The sequence below is a fragment of the Salarias fasciatus genome, chromosome 2, assembly GCF_902148845.1.
Source record: "Salarias fasciatus chromosome 2, fSalaFa1.1, whole genome shotgun sequence".
Classification (NCBI taxonomy): domain Eukaryota; kingdom Metazoa; phylum Chordata; class Actinopteri; order Blenniiformes; family Blenniidae; genus Salarias; species Salarias fasciatus.
In genome coordinates, this window is record NC_043746.1 from 33,992,695 (window position 1) to 34,007,758 (window position 15,064).

At 55.1% G+C, this 15,064-nt stretch overlaps 1 pseudogene; it reads left to right on the plus strand.

Annotated features, from left to right (window-relative positions):
- Window positions 1–211: 211 nt before the first annotated feature.
- On the plus strand, window positions 212–14,607 carry LOC115399969 (protocadherin-10-like; annotated as a pseudogene).
- Window positions 14,608–15,064: the final 457 nt, after the last annotated feature.

A 15,064-nucleotide genomic window follows, 5' to 3' on the forward strand; every position in this document is an offset into this window, starting at 1 on the left:
GACCAGGGCGCAGAGCCGCAAACACAAAGAGGACGAACCCTGCCTTCTTTCCCCGCCACAGGAGACGCGTCCTTCCTGCTTCTTATGTGGATTATATTTATTTTCCCGGCTGATTCTCCCCGGCTGCTCTGCGCTTCACAGGAATGCGCGCCGCGGCTCCGGGACGCGTCTGAAGAGCCAAACGGCGGAGAGAGAAAGCAAAGCGAGCGCAGCTGCAGTTTTAAAAACAAGTCTTTCTCAAATGAAAATGTCGTTATTTCAGTAGGACGCGTCTGTCCGGTCGTCTTCTGCGTTTTTGGAGACTTTTACGCGTTTTTGGAGAGTTTTGCCCTTCGGTGATGGAAATTGACATTTTACCATTACAGAGAGGGATAATACGGTTTTATGAGATCTGTTTTCCCCCAAGTGCACTTGTTTTTTCCGGCGATGATTGTGCTTCTGATTGCCCTGTGCATCGCGGATGGAGTGCTCTCCTCAGATTCTTACTCTGTCCCGGAGGAGGCGGACCACGGCACCTTGGTGGGGAACATAGCCGAGGATCTGGGGCTGGACCTCACCAAGCTGGAGTCCCGGCGCTTCCAGGTGGTGCCCAGCTCTCGCACGCCGTACCTGGAGGTAAACTTGGAGAACGGCGTCCTGTTCGTTAACGAGAAAATCGACCGGGAGCAGATCTGCAAGCAGAGCGCGGCGTGCCAGCTCAACATGGAGGTGTTCCTGGAGAACCCGCTGGAGCTGTTTCGGGTGGAGATCGAGGTGGTGGACATAAACGACAACCCGCCCAGCTTCCCGGAGACGGACATCACGGTGGAGATTTCGGAGAGCGCCACGCCGGGCACCCGCTTCCCGCTGGAGAGCGCCTTCGACCCGGACGTGGGCTCCAACGCGTTGCGCACGTACGACATCACCACGAACAACTACTTCTACCTGGACGTGCAGACCCAGACGGACGGAACAAGTTCGCGGAGCTCGTCCTGGAGAAGCCGCTGGACCGGGAGCAGCAGGCGGCGCACAGGTACGTGCTCACCGCGGTGGACGGCGGCCAGCCTCCGCGCACCGGCACGGCGCTGCTGGTGGTGAAAGTGCTGGACTCCAACGACAACGTGCCGGTGTTCGACCAGCCGGTCTACACGGTCAGCCTGTCGGAGAACGCGCCGGTGGGCACGCTGGTCATCCAGCTGAACGCCACCGACCTGGACGAGGGCTGAACGGGGAGATCGTCTACTCCTTCAGCAACCACATCTCCGCCCGCGTCAAGGACCTGTTCAGCATCGACCCGCGCACCGGGCCGCGTCGAGGTGCGCGGGGAGGTGGACTTCGAGGAGAGCATCCTGTACCAGATCTTCGTCCAGGCCAAGGATCTGGGGCCAACGCCGTGCCCGCGCACTGCAAAGTGCTGGTGAAAGTCAGCGACCTGGAACGACACAACGCGCCGGAGATCACCTTCAGCACCGTCACCGAGTCCGTGAGCGAGCGCCGCGGCGCCCGGCACGGTGATCGCGCTGCTGAGCGTGACGGACCGGGACGCCGAGGAGAACGGACAGATCCACGTGGAGATCCTCGGCGACGTGCCGTTCAAATTAAAGTCCTCGTTCAGGAACTACTTCACCAATCGTGACCGACGGGCCGCTGAACCGCGAGCAGGCGGACTCCTACTCCGTCACGGTGGTCGCGCGTGATAAAGGCACGCCCTCTCTGGCCACCAGCAAGTCCATCAGGGTTCCAGGTGTCCGACGAGAACGACAACGCGCCCACGTTCACGCAGCCCGTCTACGACGTGTATGTACAGAGAACAACGTGCCGGGGCGTACATCCACGCGGTGACGGCCCTGGACCCGGACTGGGCAGAACGCGCTCATCAGCCTACTCCATCTTAGAGTGCGACATCCAGGGCATGTCGGTCAAAACCTACGTGTCCATCAACGAGGAGACGGCTACCTGTACGCTCTGCGCTCCTTTGACTACGAGCAGCTGAAGGATTTCACCTTCATGGTGCAGGCCAGAGACGCCGGCACCCCCGAGCTGTCCCTCCACGCCACCGTCAAGTCATCATCGTGGACCAGAACGACAACGCCCCCTGGTGCTGGCCCCCCTGGGAAGACGGCACCGCCAGGGATCCGCTGCCCCGCTCCGCCGAGCCGGGCTACCTGGTGACTCGCGTGGTTGGCCATGGACGGGGACGACGGCGAGAACGCCCGGCTGTCTATCGCATCCAGAGTGGCAACGAGAACGGCATGTTCCGGATGGACTGGAGAGCGGGCGATCTGGCGTACGGCCCGGCGCGTCTCCCCCAAGCGGGACCCCCACCAGCTGTACGACATGCTGATCGAGGTGAGGGACCACGGCCAGCCGCCGCTGTCCTCCAGCGCCAGCGGCTGGTGGTGCTGGTGGACAGCGTGGCCGAGGGCCGCGGCGCGGCGGCGACCGGGCCGGCGGCGCCGCCAAGGCCAAGGACGCACCCTGGACCTCACCCTCATCCTCATCATCGCGCTTGAGCTCCGTGTCCTTCATCTTCCTGCTGGTCATGATCGTGCTGGGCCGTGCGCTGCCAGAAAGACAAGAAGCTGAACATTTACACCTGCCTGGCCAGCGACTGCTGCCTGGGCTGCAGCTCCTGCTGCTCCCGCCACGGCCGGGCGCGCAAGAAAAAGCTCAGCAAGTCCGACATCATGCTGGTGCAAAGCGCCGTTAACGTCGGCGGGGCCGGCACGGCTCAGGTCCCCGTGGAGGAGTCCGGGAGCTTCGGCTCCCACCACCAAAACCAGAACTATTGCTACCAGGTATGTCTGACTCCAGAGTCTGCCAAAACAGACCTCATGTTCCTAAAGCCGTGTAGTCCGTCTAGGAGCTCAGACACCGACCACAACCCGTGCGGGGCCGTAGTGACGGGCTACAAACCGACCAGCAGCCCGACATCATCTCCAACGGCAGCATTTTATCCAGTGAGGTAAGAGTCCCTCTGTCCTGTGGTTTAACCCCCCCCCCATACACCCCCTCACACACACACCTGCCTGCCTCACCAGATCCAGAGTGTTTCACCCCCATCCTCCTAAACTCCTCTGAGATCAGTGGCATCCAGGATGCAGAACACACACTGTGTGTGTGTCCTGCAACACACTCAGGGTGTGTTTCCTCCAGCGCACGGCAGAAATGTCTTCACACGTCGTCTCACCACCGGTAGCTAACGTGTTTGCCTCCCAGTGTCTGTCCTGCTGCACAGCGCTCTGAAACGACCAGGCATCAGCGCTTAAGTGCCTGGCTCAGAGGCTGCTGGGGGAGCATCTCAGTGTGTGTGTGTGTGTGTGTGTGTGCTGGGGAGAGGGGAGTGCTTGCATTAAGCACGCTGGTCACAATGTTGCTGAGTCGCACAAGAACAAAGATGCGTCTCGGGGCCGTGCCAGCCTGAATAGCTGCTCTACTTCATCTTGGCAACATAGAGCCATGCTCCCCAACCCCCCCCCCCCTCCCCCCACCCCACCCCCACCCACCTCCACCGTGGTGGGAACGCACAACCTCTTCACACAACACTCAGGCATGTGGGCAGGGCAGTGTGTGGGTTGCTCCTCGGTGGCTGGATGGCGCTCATGTTTCCCTCTCGCCTGTTCTCTCTATGCTAATCGTGTTATGTAAGATGCTCCAGCGACACTGAACGCCCCCCCCCTTCTGTTTCAGACCAAACACCAGCGAGCTGAGCTCAGCTACCTGGTGGACAGGCCGAGACGTGTCAACAGGTAAGGATGGGCGGAGCTGTGGCTGTGGGGTGAGAGGCGGGGGTGTGACGGAGGGTCCGTCTGCTTTCAGCTCCGCCTTCCAGGAGGCGGACCTGGTCAGCTCCAAAGACAGCGGCCACGGAGACAGCGAGCAGGGAGACAGCGACCACGACGCCACCAAACCGAGGACACTCCTCCTGTAAGACCCCGCTGAGCCCGTGGCTCCTGCCGTAGTGCCCAGCAGCAGCGGCGCCCGCTGCAGTCGGTGACGTTGGGCCCGTTGGGCGCCTCCTGTCTTCAGTGCTGATGGCGTGTTTTCCGCGGTCGGCCCGCTCCGGGGGCTTTGAGGACGATTGGGTGTGGTAGGCGTCTGCTGACGTTCGTCTCAACACTCTGAAAAACAGTCCGCTGCAGTCGCACAGCGAGTTGGTCATTTCCATTTTATCCATCAACACAGCAGACTCTGAGGATTAATTAGTCATCAGAGCTCGTGAGGATGGGTTTGTGTGACGGCCCTTGAGACGACCGTGGTCTTCGTCGCGTGGCGGCGGAGCGGAGCTGCTGGTTGGTCCGCGGCGGCGGTAACGAGCTCGCTCCGCTCTGAGCCCGGCCACTCGGCGCCGGAGACGCGACGTGACGGGCGTCTTAATGAGGCAGCGCTCAGGAAGCACACCAAACAAAACCGGCGATTCATTCGTTCATTAGATTAATTAATGTATTCATTCACGCTGGCCCCCCCCAGACCTGAAACAATAGAGCCCCACTGAGCCTGAATGTCTCCATTCAGAGCTGATGGCTCTCTGGGTGGACCCACCCTGTCATCAGGCCCCGGCAGGGGTCCAGGCGGGGGTCCAGGCAGCCCCCCCCAGTCGGCGGTTCAGGAATGCTGCAGTGATTGGATCTGAACTGAGAACCAGCTCTGAACCCTCTGTTTCTGGCCCTCCGCTTCATCCCCCCTTCAGTCCAGGAAGAGCAGAGATCAGTAGCTGAGCAACATCCTACAGCTGCTGTGAAAGCGCCAGGCTCGGCGGCACTTCGGCGCTGACTTTGAGTGCCCTTGGTGTGGAGGCAGTGCGCAGTAGCGGTGCGGAGTTATCAGGGCAGCTTAACGCCGTTCAGCAGATGATTTGCTGCATTAAGTCTTTGTTTGATGAGGATAATTGATAGTGTGGCTTAGCGTGCACGTGATTGTGCTGCGGCGTTTCTTTGTGTGCTAATTGAGTTTGTGAGCGGAGGCCTCGCTCCGACGGCTCGGTGTGTAATGAGTGGATAAACAGCAGTCCGGCGGGTCGGCGGCGCCCGCTAACCTTCAGCTCCCGCAGCACGGCGCCGGCTCGCCGCGGCTGACAAAATGGCCCGCTCTCCTCTCCGGAGCATCCGCGGAGCCGCCACTCCGCCGTGCTCCTGCTGCTTTTCTGTTGACACAGTGATTTTTTTTTTCTGAGACTCCCGGCATCGCCGTGCCAAGAGTTTCTGCTGCTTCAAGCATCGACTCCAACTGCTGAGCAGAAGCCGCTCGCTTCCTGTCCTCATCAAGGACGCCTTTAAAGAGAGCCGGAGATGAAACACGCACCCCGAGTCCGCGGCGCGCTCAGGGGGGTCAGACCCTCCAGGTACCGCCGGCTGATCTCCGGCCTGCCGGGCTGTGGAGGAGGACGGCGGCATCAGCCAACTCTGCAGGCGGAGGACTGGTCACAGTTCACGCTCTGGACTGAGCTCCGGTCCGCTCAGACCGGGTCCCGGACCCGGTCCCAGACCAGGCTACAGACCGGGTCACAGACCGGGTCACAGACTGGGTCCTCGACCAGGTCCCAGACCGGGTCCCAGGTTATGATTCAGATTGATGTACTTCGCACGTTGAATCTTTCTCTGGATAACGGCCTATTTTACAGAAAAAACTACCGAACGTTCAAACATAAAACTAAACTAACAAACTGCATTAAAAAAAAACAAAACTAGTCAAACAGACATAAAAAAAATATTATGAATTATAATTACAGACCAGGTCCTGGACCAGGTCCTGGACCAGGTCCTGGACCAGGTCCTGGACCACAGGCGAGCCTGCAGCAGGCAGAGCTGAGCTGCTGTTGTGAGTCAGGCCCGCAGAGCGGCGGCTCCTCGCCGAGCGCCGGGCTTGTCGGATTCCGTCAGAGCGGCGGTTTCTCGCGGACCGTCTGACGGCGGTCTTCGCTCCTCGCCGAGCGCCGGGCTTGTCGGATTCCGTCTGAGCGGCGTTCAGAAGCTCGGAGGCCGCCGGGGTGCCATGAAGGGACGGGTGGAGGCCAGAAAACACACGTCTCACGCTTCAGCGGCTTCAGCAGGAGGCAGGCTCGGCTCCTCACATGCACGCTCACGTGCACACCTGGCTTCTTGTATAGTTTTCATTGATTTGTTCTCTTCCTTTAATCCGCGGCTTTGTGTGAAGTGAAGCTTCGGTCTGAACGGTTCCTGCCGTCCAGATTCAGATGAAGTGAAATGTGTTTTAGCGAGGGGTTGTAGCCTGAGCAGGCGCCGCAGCAGAGAGCTGAGACAGCGCGGCGTCGATCAGCGCAGTTATTACTTTGCTTCATCACAACATCCAGCACACGGTTCCAGCTGTGAATGAGTGAATGTCATCCTTTCATTCAGTTTGTAAAATGATGGAATTAATTATATCCACGAGAAAGGAACCAATGAAACGCCAAGTGACTGAAACAATGAAAATAAGAATAAACAGGAAAACTCTCGGCTGCTTCAGGCCAGTTGACTTGATTGTAAGGTGAACTATAATACGAGAGTATATAAGAGTGTTTTAGTGTCTGAGAACAGGAACATACACTCAGTTACAAACCGTTTTAATGACTGCATTTTAGTAGATGCTGATCAATACTGTTATCTATCTAAAATACTGATTTTTTAATTCACTGTTTGCAAATAGAAATTCTGTAATTGACATTTTTTAGAAAGGATGAAGAAAGTAGAGAAGAGAAGCTGAAGGCACCCTTTATTTTATGGAAAGAATGTTATCAGAGCAGCAGCAGTGGCTCCAGTCGCTCCTCTGCTCACCGCGTCTCTCCTCGCCGTCGCTGAAGGATCAGACGTCGTCTGGTCGTTTCCACCAGCATTTACTGTGGAGGAGCCCCGACGGCGGCCCGTCCGCCCGGCGACGGCGGCCCGTCCGCCCGGCGACGGCGGCCCGTCTGCAGAGTCCTGAAGGATTTGAATTCAGAGAGGCGTTTGTCTGGAGTGTCTCGTGATGAGCCTGTTTACTCCTGAATAGAATCAAAGTGTCTGCTTCACCCACCCAGAGCCCCCCCCCCCCCCCCCCCCCCGGGACCGGCTCTCGTCCTGCTTCGTGTGCGGAGTACATCTTGTCAGTGTGGCCAATGTCAGGCACTCGGGGAAGATTGAGTCGAGGGCGCTTATCCTCTCTCCGATCCCCCCCGGACCCCCCACCCCCCCTCGCCCCCCGCTCGCCGTGATGAAGTCCCTCCTTAGGCCTGCGGTTCACGTTATCGCCGTGGTAACAGCTCGCTGATCAGTAATTCATTTTTCAGACCTCTGCATACCAATTACCAAATGAAGGTTATTATCAGGACTCTGTGCCGGCGCCGAGACCAGAGCCGGCGTCACGAGTGACGGGGTCAGCCTGCCCCCACCCCCTCCCACCCCCTCCACCCCCTCCACCCCCTGCACCCCCTCCACCCCCGGGTGATGCAGCTCTTCTGGAGGCAGCTGAACAAAGTGTTGGGAGACCGGGCCGAGTGGAGATAAAGGTTTTACCCTCAACCTTTATTCACATCGGCTCCACTCAGCGGTGTGTGTGTGTGTGTGTGTGTGTGTGTGTGTGTGTGTGTGTGTGTGTGTGCTTCACTGCTACAGCGCTGAATGTTTTTATCCTCCTGATTGTGAAGCTGCTGTCTAATGTGCCGGGGACGTCTAATTCTGCCAAAATGTCAAGAAATATCACAACGTCTTGATCTGGAACCACCCTGCTCACACCACACCTCTCTCTCCCTCTCCCTCTCCCTCTCTCTCTCTCTCTCTCTCTCTCTCTCTCTCTCCCCCTCTCTCTCTCTCATCTCCCTGACAGTCTAAATGCCACACTTCCCGTTTCCATTTGGAGAATTAACACAGCCTCCATTTTGTGGCGTGGGAGCCGCAGGTGCTCCAGGCGGGCCCGGTCAGCCGGCGGTGGTATCGCGGCGTGTTGTGGCGGAGTGTTGTGGCGGAGTGATGTGGCGGAGTGATGTGGCGGAGTGACGGAGTGTTTACGGCGCCGCTGGTTAATATTTAATAAGGAACTGTCTCGTTAGGAGACCGGGCACTTTTCCAAGCTGTTAGTGACGGCAAGCCAAATTAATCCGCTTTGTAACAAAGCAAATTCCCTCTTTGCTGACCGCTACAGACACACACACACACACACACACACACACACACACACACACACACACACACAGTGTGCTTACTGGGACGGCAGCGGTCTTACCCTAATCAGTCTGTATTCAGAGGGATTAGCAGCAGATAGCCTGAGCTGGACAGTGCAGATTTTTAGCCCCAAACAAGCAACACACACACACACACACACACACACACACACACACACGTACACACACACAAAACAAGAGGATTTAGGCTTCAAAAAACAAGCATACGCAAGATGTTGACCCGACTAGAAAAAACAGAAAAAACATATGGAGCGATGAAAGCTTCTGCTCACGCTGCAGAGCGGCGCCGCCAGCAAGCCTGGAACGCCACGCAGAGTCCCACAGGCCAGAGGCCCGGAGAGGCCCGGAGAGGCCCGGAGAGGCCCGGAGAGACCCGGAGAGGCCCGAGAGGCCCGGAGAGACCCGCCCAGACCGGGACAGTACCTACAGCTGCTTTCAGGCTGGACAATGGGCCCGGGGGAGGGTGGGGGGGATAAGTCAATACTACTGAGTTTGGGGTTACATTTATTTAATGCCCAGGCTGAAGGGAGCAGCACGCACACACACACGCACACGCTCACGCACACACACACACACACACACACACACACACACACACACACACACACACACACACACAGCTGCCCGGTGTCAGATCGAGGAGGTCTCGGGGTCAGGCCTCAGTCAGACGTCTCTGGACTGAGGGTCCGTCCAGACATGAAGGGGACAGTCCTGCCGTCTCCATACATGGCAATTTTCCGCCGATCCGTGGATTTCCGCCGATTTAATTTCAAATTGGATCATTTATGTGAATCGTCTAGATCCGGTGAGAAAATTTTAGAGGGGGGTTAGGGGGTTGTCGCTGATGTTAACATCTCACGAGAGTGAGGCGTGAGTTTCTTATCTACGCGGCGGCTCCCTGACACCGCCGCGCTCGCTCCGCCGGAAGCCTCCCGCCACGCCGCTCCCTCGAGGCTGAATGAAATTACACAGGATGCTTGTCCGGCCCGTCTCCGCTCCGCCGCGGCAGCGTGAACTCCCGCCGGCTGCTCTCTGCTCCGCCGGCCTCCGGCACACGGCGGAGATACGCAGAGCTTCTATTTTTGCCGGATGCCAAACCGCGGTGCAGCAATTCAGCACGCAGAATATCATGCGGGAGAGGAAGCTGAGCACAAACACAAAATAAAATATCCAGAGATGTTTCAAAATAAAATAAACCGTCTCAACAAGGGAAAAGCGCTGCACCTGGAAAACGTCGTCAGGGCGGAGACAGAGCTGCTGTCAACGCTTCAGTCTCACCCCGCTTCACCCTGAGGAGGAGCGTTTGATTGTGGAGGTGCAACATGAAAAACTACTTTATGACCCGTCACGTTTTCCATAAGGACAACCAAAGAAAGGATGAGGCGTGAAAAAAAGTTGCAGAAGTTGTTGGTGTGGATGGTCAATAACTAATATGTTCATATGAAGAAAAATAAGCTGAAAAGTAAAATCATTTGCATTTAATGATACAGAAAACCATCAGAAAAATTGCAATAACTGTCCCAATGCATTGTTTTATTTTTGTCAATTGTTCTGATGATATTAACTAATTTTGAGTTAATTACAGTAGAGTAATACTTCCAATGTTACGTCATGTCATTTCTGTCCAGCGGCTGAGGCGAGCAGCCCGAAATATAGCAGCAGCAGCAGCAGCAGCAGCAGCAGCAGCAGCACCCCCCCCCCCCCCCCCCCCCCCCCCCCCCCCCCCCCCCGCTCCCCGTTCAGCTGAAATCAGGATTTCCTGTTGCCATGTATGTGTCTCTGCTGCCTTTAGCTGGACGCTGTGTTGGGTTGTGTTGCGTTGCATTGTGTAGTCTAGTCAGGAACTCCTTCTTGTGTACGTCTGTTAGCTGGATCTGCCCTGGCAGCTGGGGAGCTGCGACTCTGAGTAGTGTTGTGTTGCGTTGCGTTGTGTTGCGTTGCGTTGCGTTGTTGCATTGCGTTGTTGCATTGCGTTGTTGCATTGCGTTGTGTTGCGTTGTGTTGCATCGTGTTGCATTGTGTTGTGTTGCGTTGTGTTGCTTTGCTTTGTGTTGTGTTGCTTTGCTTTGTGTTGCGTTGCGTTGCTTTGTGTTGTGTTGCGTTGCTTTGTGTTGTGTTGCATTGTTGCATTGCTTTGTGTTGCGTTGCTTTGTGTTGCGTTGCATTGTGTTGCGTTGCGTTGTGTTGCGTTGCGTTGTGTTGCGTTGTGTTGTGTTGCGTTGTGTTACATTGTGTTGCGTTGTGTTGCGTTGCGTTGCGTTGCTTTGTGTTGTGTTGCGTTGTGTTGCGTTGCGTTGCGTTGCGTTGCATTGTGTTGTGTTGCATTGTGTTGTGTTGCGTTGCGTTGTGTTGCGTTGCGTTGTGTTGTGTTGCGTTGTGTTGCGTTGTGTTACATTGTGTTGTGTTGCGTTGTGTTGTGTTGCGTTGCGTTGTGTTGTGTTGCGTTGTGTTGCGTTGTGTTGTGTTGCGTTGCGTTGTGTTGTGTTGCGTTGCATCGTGTTGCGTTGCGTTGCGTCGCGTTGCTTTGTGTTGTGTTGCGTTGTGTTGCGTTGTGTTGTGTTGCGTTGCTTTGTGTTGTGTTGCGTTGTGTTGCGTTGTGTTGTGTTGCGTTGCGTTGTGTTGTGTTGCGTTGCATTGTGTTGCGTTGCGTTGTGTTGCGTTGCGTTGTGTTGTGTTGCGTTGTGTTGCGTTGTGTTGTGTTGCGTTGCTTTGTGTTGTGTTGCGTTGCATCGTGTTGCGTTGCGTTGCGTCGCGTTGCATCGTGTTGCGTTGCGTTGCGTTGCGTTGCGTTGTGTTGCGTTGTGTTGTGTTGCGTTGCGTTGTGTTGTGTTGCGTTGCGTTGTGTTGCGTTGCGTTGTGTTGTGTTGTGTTGTGTTGCGTTGTGTTGTGTTGCGTTGCGTTGCGTTGCGTTGCGTTGCGTTGCGTTGCGTTGTGTTGTGTTGCGTTGCGTTGTGTTGTGTTGCGTTGCGTTGCGTTGCGTTGCGTTGCGTTGCGTTGCGTTGTGTTGTGTTGCGTTGCGTTGCGTTGCGTTGCGTTGCGTTGCGTTGCGTTGCGTTGTGTTGCGTTGCGTTGCGTTGTGTTGCGTTGCGTTGTGTTGCGTTGCGTTGCGTTGCGTTGCGTTGTGTTGCGTTGCATTGTGTTGTGTTGCGTTGCGTTGCGTTGTGTTGCGTTGCAACGTGTTGTGTTGCGTTGCGTTGCGTTGTGTTGCGTTGCATCGTGTTGTGTTGCGTTGCGTTGCGTTGCGTTGTGTTGCGTTGCGTTGTCTGGCCAGGCGCTCCTTCTTGTGTGCGTCTGTCAGCTGGACCTGCCAGCAGGTGGGAGCTGCGACTCTGCGTTGCTTTAAATGGATTCAGATGTTGTTCGTTTGCCTCCCAAACCGAGGCCCCGGCACAGCTCTGCCTCTCGGCCCTGCTTCAGCTGGTTTGTGAAGACCTGCAGCCGAAGAAACGCCGTGCAGCTAGCTACCAGGAATGAGAGCTCCGTCTGCAGGTCAGCTTCTTGAAGAAAACCGAATCAGCAGGAGAGTCAGAGCAGAGTGAGGACGGAGCCATCAGCTCTGGATGCTGACAGCTGAGTCCATGCAGGCCAGCAGGCCCAGCGCTCACCTTCAGCCCGGGATCCCAGCTGAGCAGCAGCTGGAAGTCAGAAATACACCGAACTGTGGGCTCATGCTGGACTGGAGGCACTGGCAGGACCCTGAACGCCTCACAGGTCTGTTTACAGTGTTCTGCTGGTACAGAGAGGAGCAGTCCCACAAGTCACTCCTGTTCCATCATGCTCCTCTGTGTGTGTGTGTGTGTGTGTGTGTGTGTGTGTGTGTGTGTGTGTGTGTGTGTGCAGAGAGGTTTTCTATCTATTGTGCAGCCAGCTTTGATCTTAACGCTAGTGAAACAAAAAGACCTGACTCCAGGAATCAAAGAGCAGGTTGCATAAATACATACCGTGAATTATCTGCTGTGTGTGTGTGTGTGTGTGTGTGTGTGTGTGTGTGTGTGTGTGTGTGTGTGTGTGTGTGTGCGCGCGCGTGAGTGTGCGTGCGTGCGTGTGTGTAAAACAGTGGTAAATGTGAAAGAAAGAATCTCATTTTTGCAGAGCCAGCAGGATGTGTGTGATCCTCAGCACTGTTTCAGTGTGTGTTCAGTCGAGCTCCACCGGTGTGACGGTGTGTGTGTGTGTGTGGACTGGGTGTGTTTCCTGCTGGCCTGCTGTGTGGAGGGTTTTACCGGAGGGTGGCGGGTTTGGATCCTCAGTGTGAGCGGCGGGTGGAAGTGTTGCTGAATGGCACGGAGTCAGCTACGGGACAGGGAGCGCCTCCCCCTCCACCCAGATCAGACTGTAAACACGGCGACGGCTTCGGGCTGGGCCACACCGCCAGAAAATTAGATCTTGATTTTTTTTTCTTGAAATCCAACAAACGATTTTAATCGATTTTTTTCTTACAATTAAACATTTTTCAAAATAGGATATTTTACTGAATGCCAAAACGTCAGCATTTAACTGCATAGGGAGTATAGTTACCTCCACCAGGAGGTCAGGTAACCACGTCCGTTTGTTGGTTGGTTGGTTTTTTAGCAACATTACGGAAAAAGTAATGGACGGATTGCAATGAAACTTAGTGGAAAGGTGGGTCTTGGGCTAACTTAGAATCCATTAAATTGTGGTGATGATCCGGATCACTGTCTGGATCCAGGAATGTTTTAAAGGATTCTTTATCATTGAGAGATAGGGAGTCTTTGACATGGTTGGGCAGGCCCGCCGACAGGGGGGACAAACGCCTGGTTCACAGGACGCGCTGCGCGTGGAGGCGGAAGCGCCGAGCGCCGAGTTTCAGATCGCCCCTGTTAACCGATCCGACGGTTCACACAGGAGGCGTAGCGGCTCGCGCCGTGGACCGCCAGCTGAAAAGCTGGACAGAGCAGATCGCACCACACAGGAAGTCTGGAACGGAAAATACGAGAGAATCCGGTCAATTTCCAAATTAAAATGAAGTAAAATATCATAAATTATGTTGCTTTTCAGTTTTCCTTTTCAGATAAACACACACACACACACACACACACACACACACACACACACACACACACACAGGGAGAGAGGGCGAGAGAGAGAGGCACCACACGCTGCAGCGCTCGGCTCTGATCACACCCCGATCACAATGTTGTGTGATTATATCTGGTGTTCTTCTGGTTGTTGGTGACTGATGTGAGCTGTGGCGGAGGTCTGCGCTCTGAGAGCCACATTCTAGTTATTACTGAGGTCATTTTAACATGAACACTTCATGGGCACCGCACTGAAATAAATAAATAAATAAATAAATAAAAGGAAAACTGGAGAAAAAAAATAAACAATTTATTTAAAAAATTCCACACAGATCAAATTTAAGCGCCAACAAGACACGATTTAAGTTTCATTTTAATTTTTATCATGTTTGTGCTCTTTATTTCACTTTGTGCCTCATACCAGCCTTTTCCTTTTTATTTTTCATGATAATCTGGCTGAGTGCATTATGGGTAAAGATGAGGAATGAACAGTGTTTCACCGTAAAACGCGCCGCGGCCGTGTCGCGTTGACGCCGCTCTGCAGGAGGCGGTGTGGGCAGAGACCCGGCCGGACCGGTGGGGGAGAGCGTTTAGTCCCGGGAAGGACCGGCGTTCTCTGTCTGGCTGGGCAGGAAGATGCAACTCTGCTCCTTTGTAAGAGAATGCTGACAGCGCCAGTCCTCCTGGTGTGGCGACTGTGTGTATTACACGCGTCCGGGAAAAATGGCGGAGGGACTGAAACATTAAACTCCATGTTGAGATTTAATTTTTTTCACATCGACTGAAAAAATAAAATCAAATTCCCCTTGAAACTGAATTTTGTTCTAAAATGACTGTATAAACTGCTAATTCTGAATGAAAACGATTTTCTAAATTTAGCGTGATTCAGAATAAAGACACTGCATTATTCTGATTTTAAGAATAGACTTGAATCCCTCACTTCCCCGTCCGGTCCAGTCAGAGCCCGTCACCCCCCAGGTCTGAAGCAGAATTAAATAAATGAGAATAAAAGTGTTTTCCAGGTAAACCTCAGTTCAGAATCACTGCTCCTGTGTCAGCATGAAGGACAATCATGTCGTTCTGAATTTAAAGACGGCGTGAGCTGCAGTGCGTTGTGGGTCCGTGCGCCGTGTGTTCATGCTCTGCATCAGCATATTTTAATATCAAAGTGTGTGTTTAGCCAGTGTGCGGGCCGGTCTTGGACCAGTGAGGAGGAGTGTGTGTTTTCTGCTGCTGTCCCTGAGCGAGCGGCGGGACTCAGAGCGTCTGTCCTCCTCTGCAGGCGCCGACCTCTTCTCCAACTGCACGGAGGAGTGTAAGGCCCTGGGCCACTCCGACCGCTGCTGGATGCCCAGCTTCGTGGCCTCCGACGGGCGCCAGGGCCCGGACTACCGCAGCAACCTGCACGTGCCCGGCATGGACTCAGTCCCGGACACTGAGGTACTTGAAAGCCCCGAGTCATTCTCCACCTTTGGCAAAGAGACGCCCCTCAGTCACCACCACCTCCACCTCCATCAGCTGGGCTCCCCTCAGAGGAAAGAGTTGGAGGCGTTTCTGCCGAGCCGTAACCCGCCGCACGCCAGTGAGTATCCTGCCCGCTCCGGCCTCTGCCACTGATCTAATTAGATGAAAAGAAAAAGGAACCAGATTCAATTTTCTCCTTGGATTGGCCGGCGGAAGGAGGCGGAAAATTCATTCCAGGCCCGACCCCGTCCTCTCAGCGTCCCGTCAGAGCGCTAAACTAACTCTGCCCTCTTCTCAAGCATCTCCATTATCACCCACTGTGATCATCTCATCTTCCTCACCTACTGTTCCAGCTCACACACACACACACACACACACACACACACACGCACACGCTGCATGGCCTGTGAGCCTTTCCAAATTATGC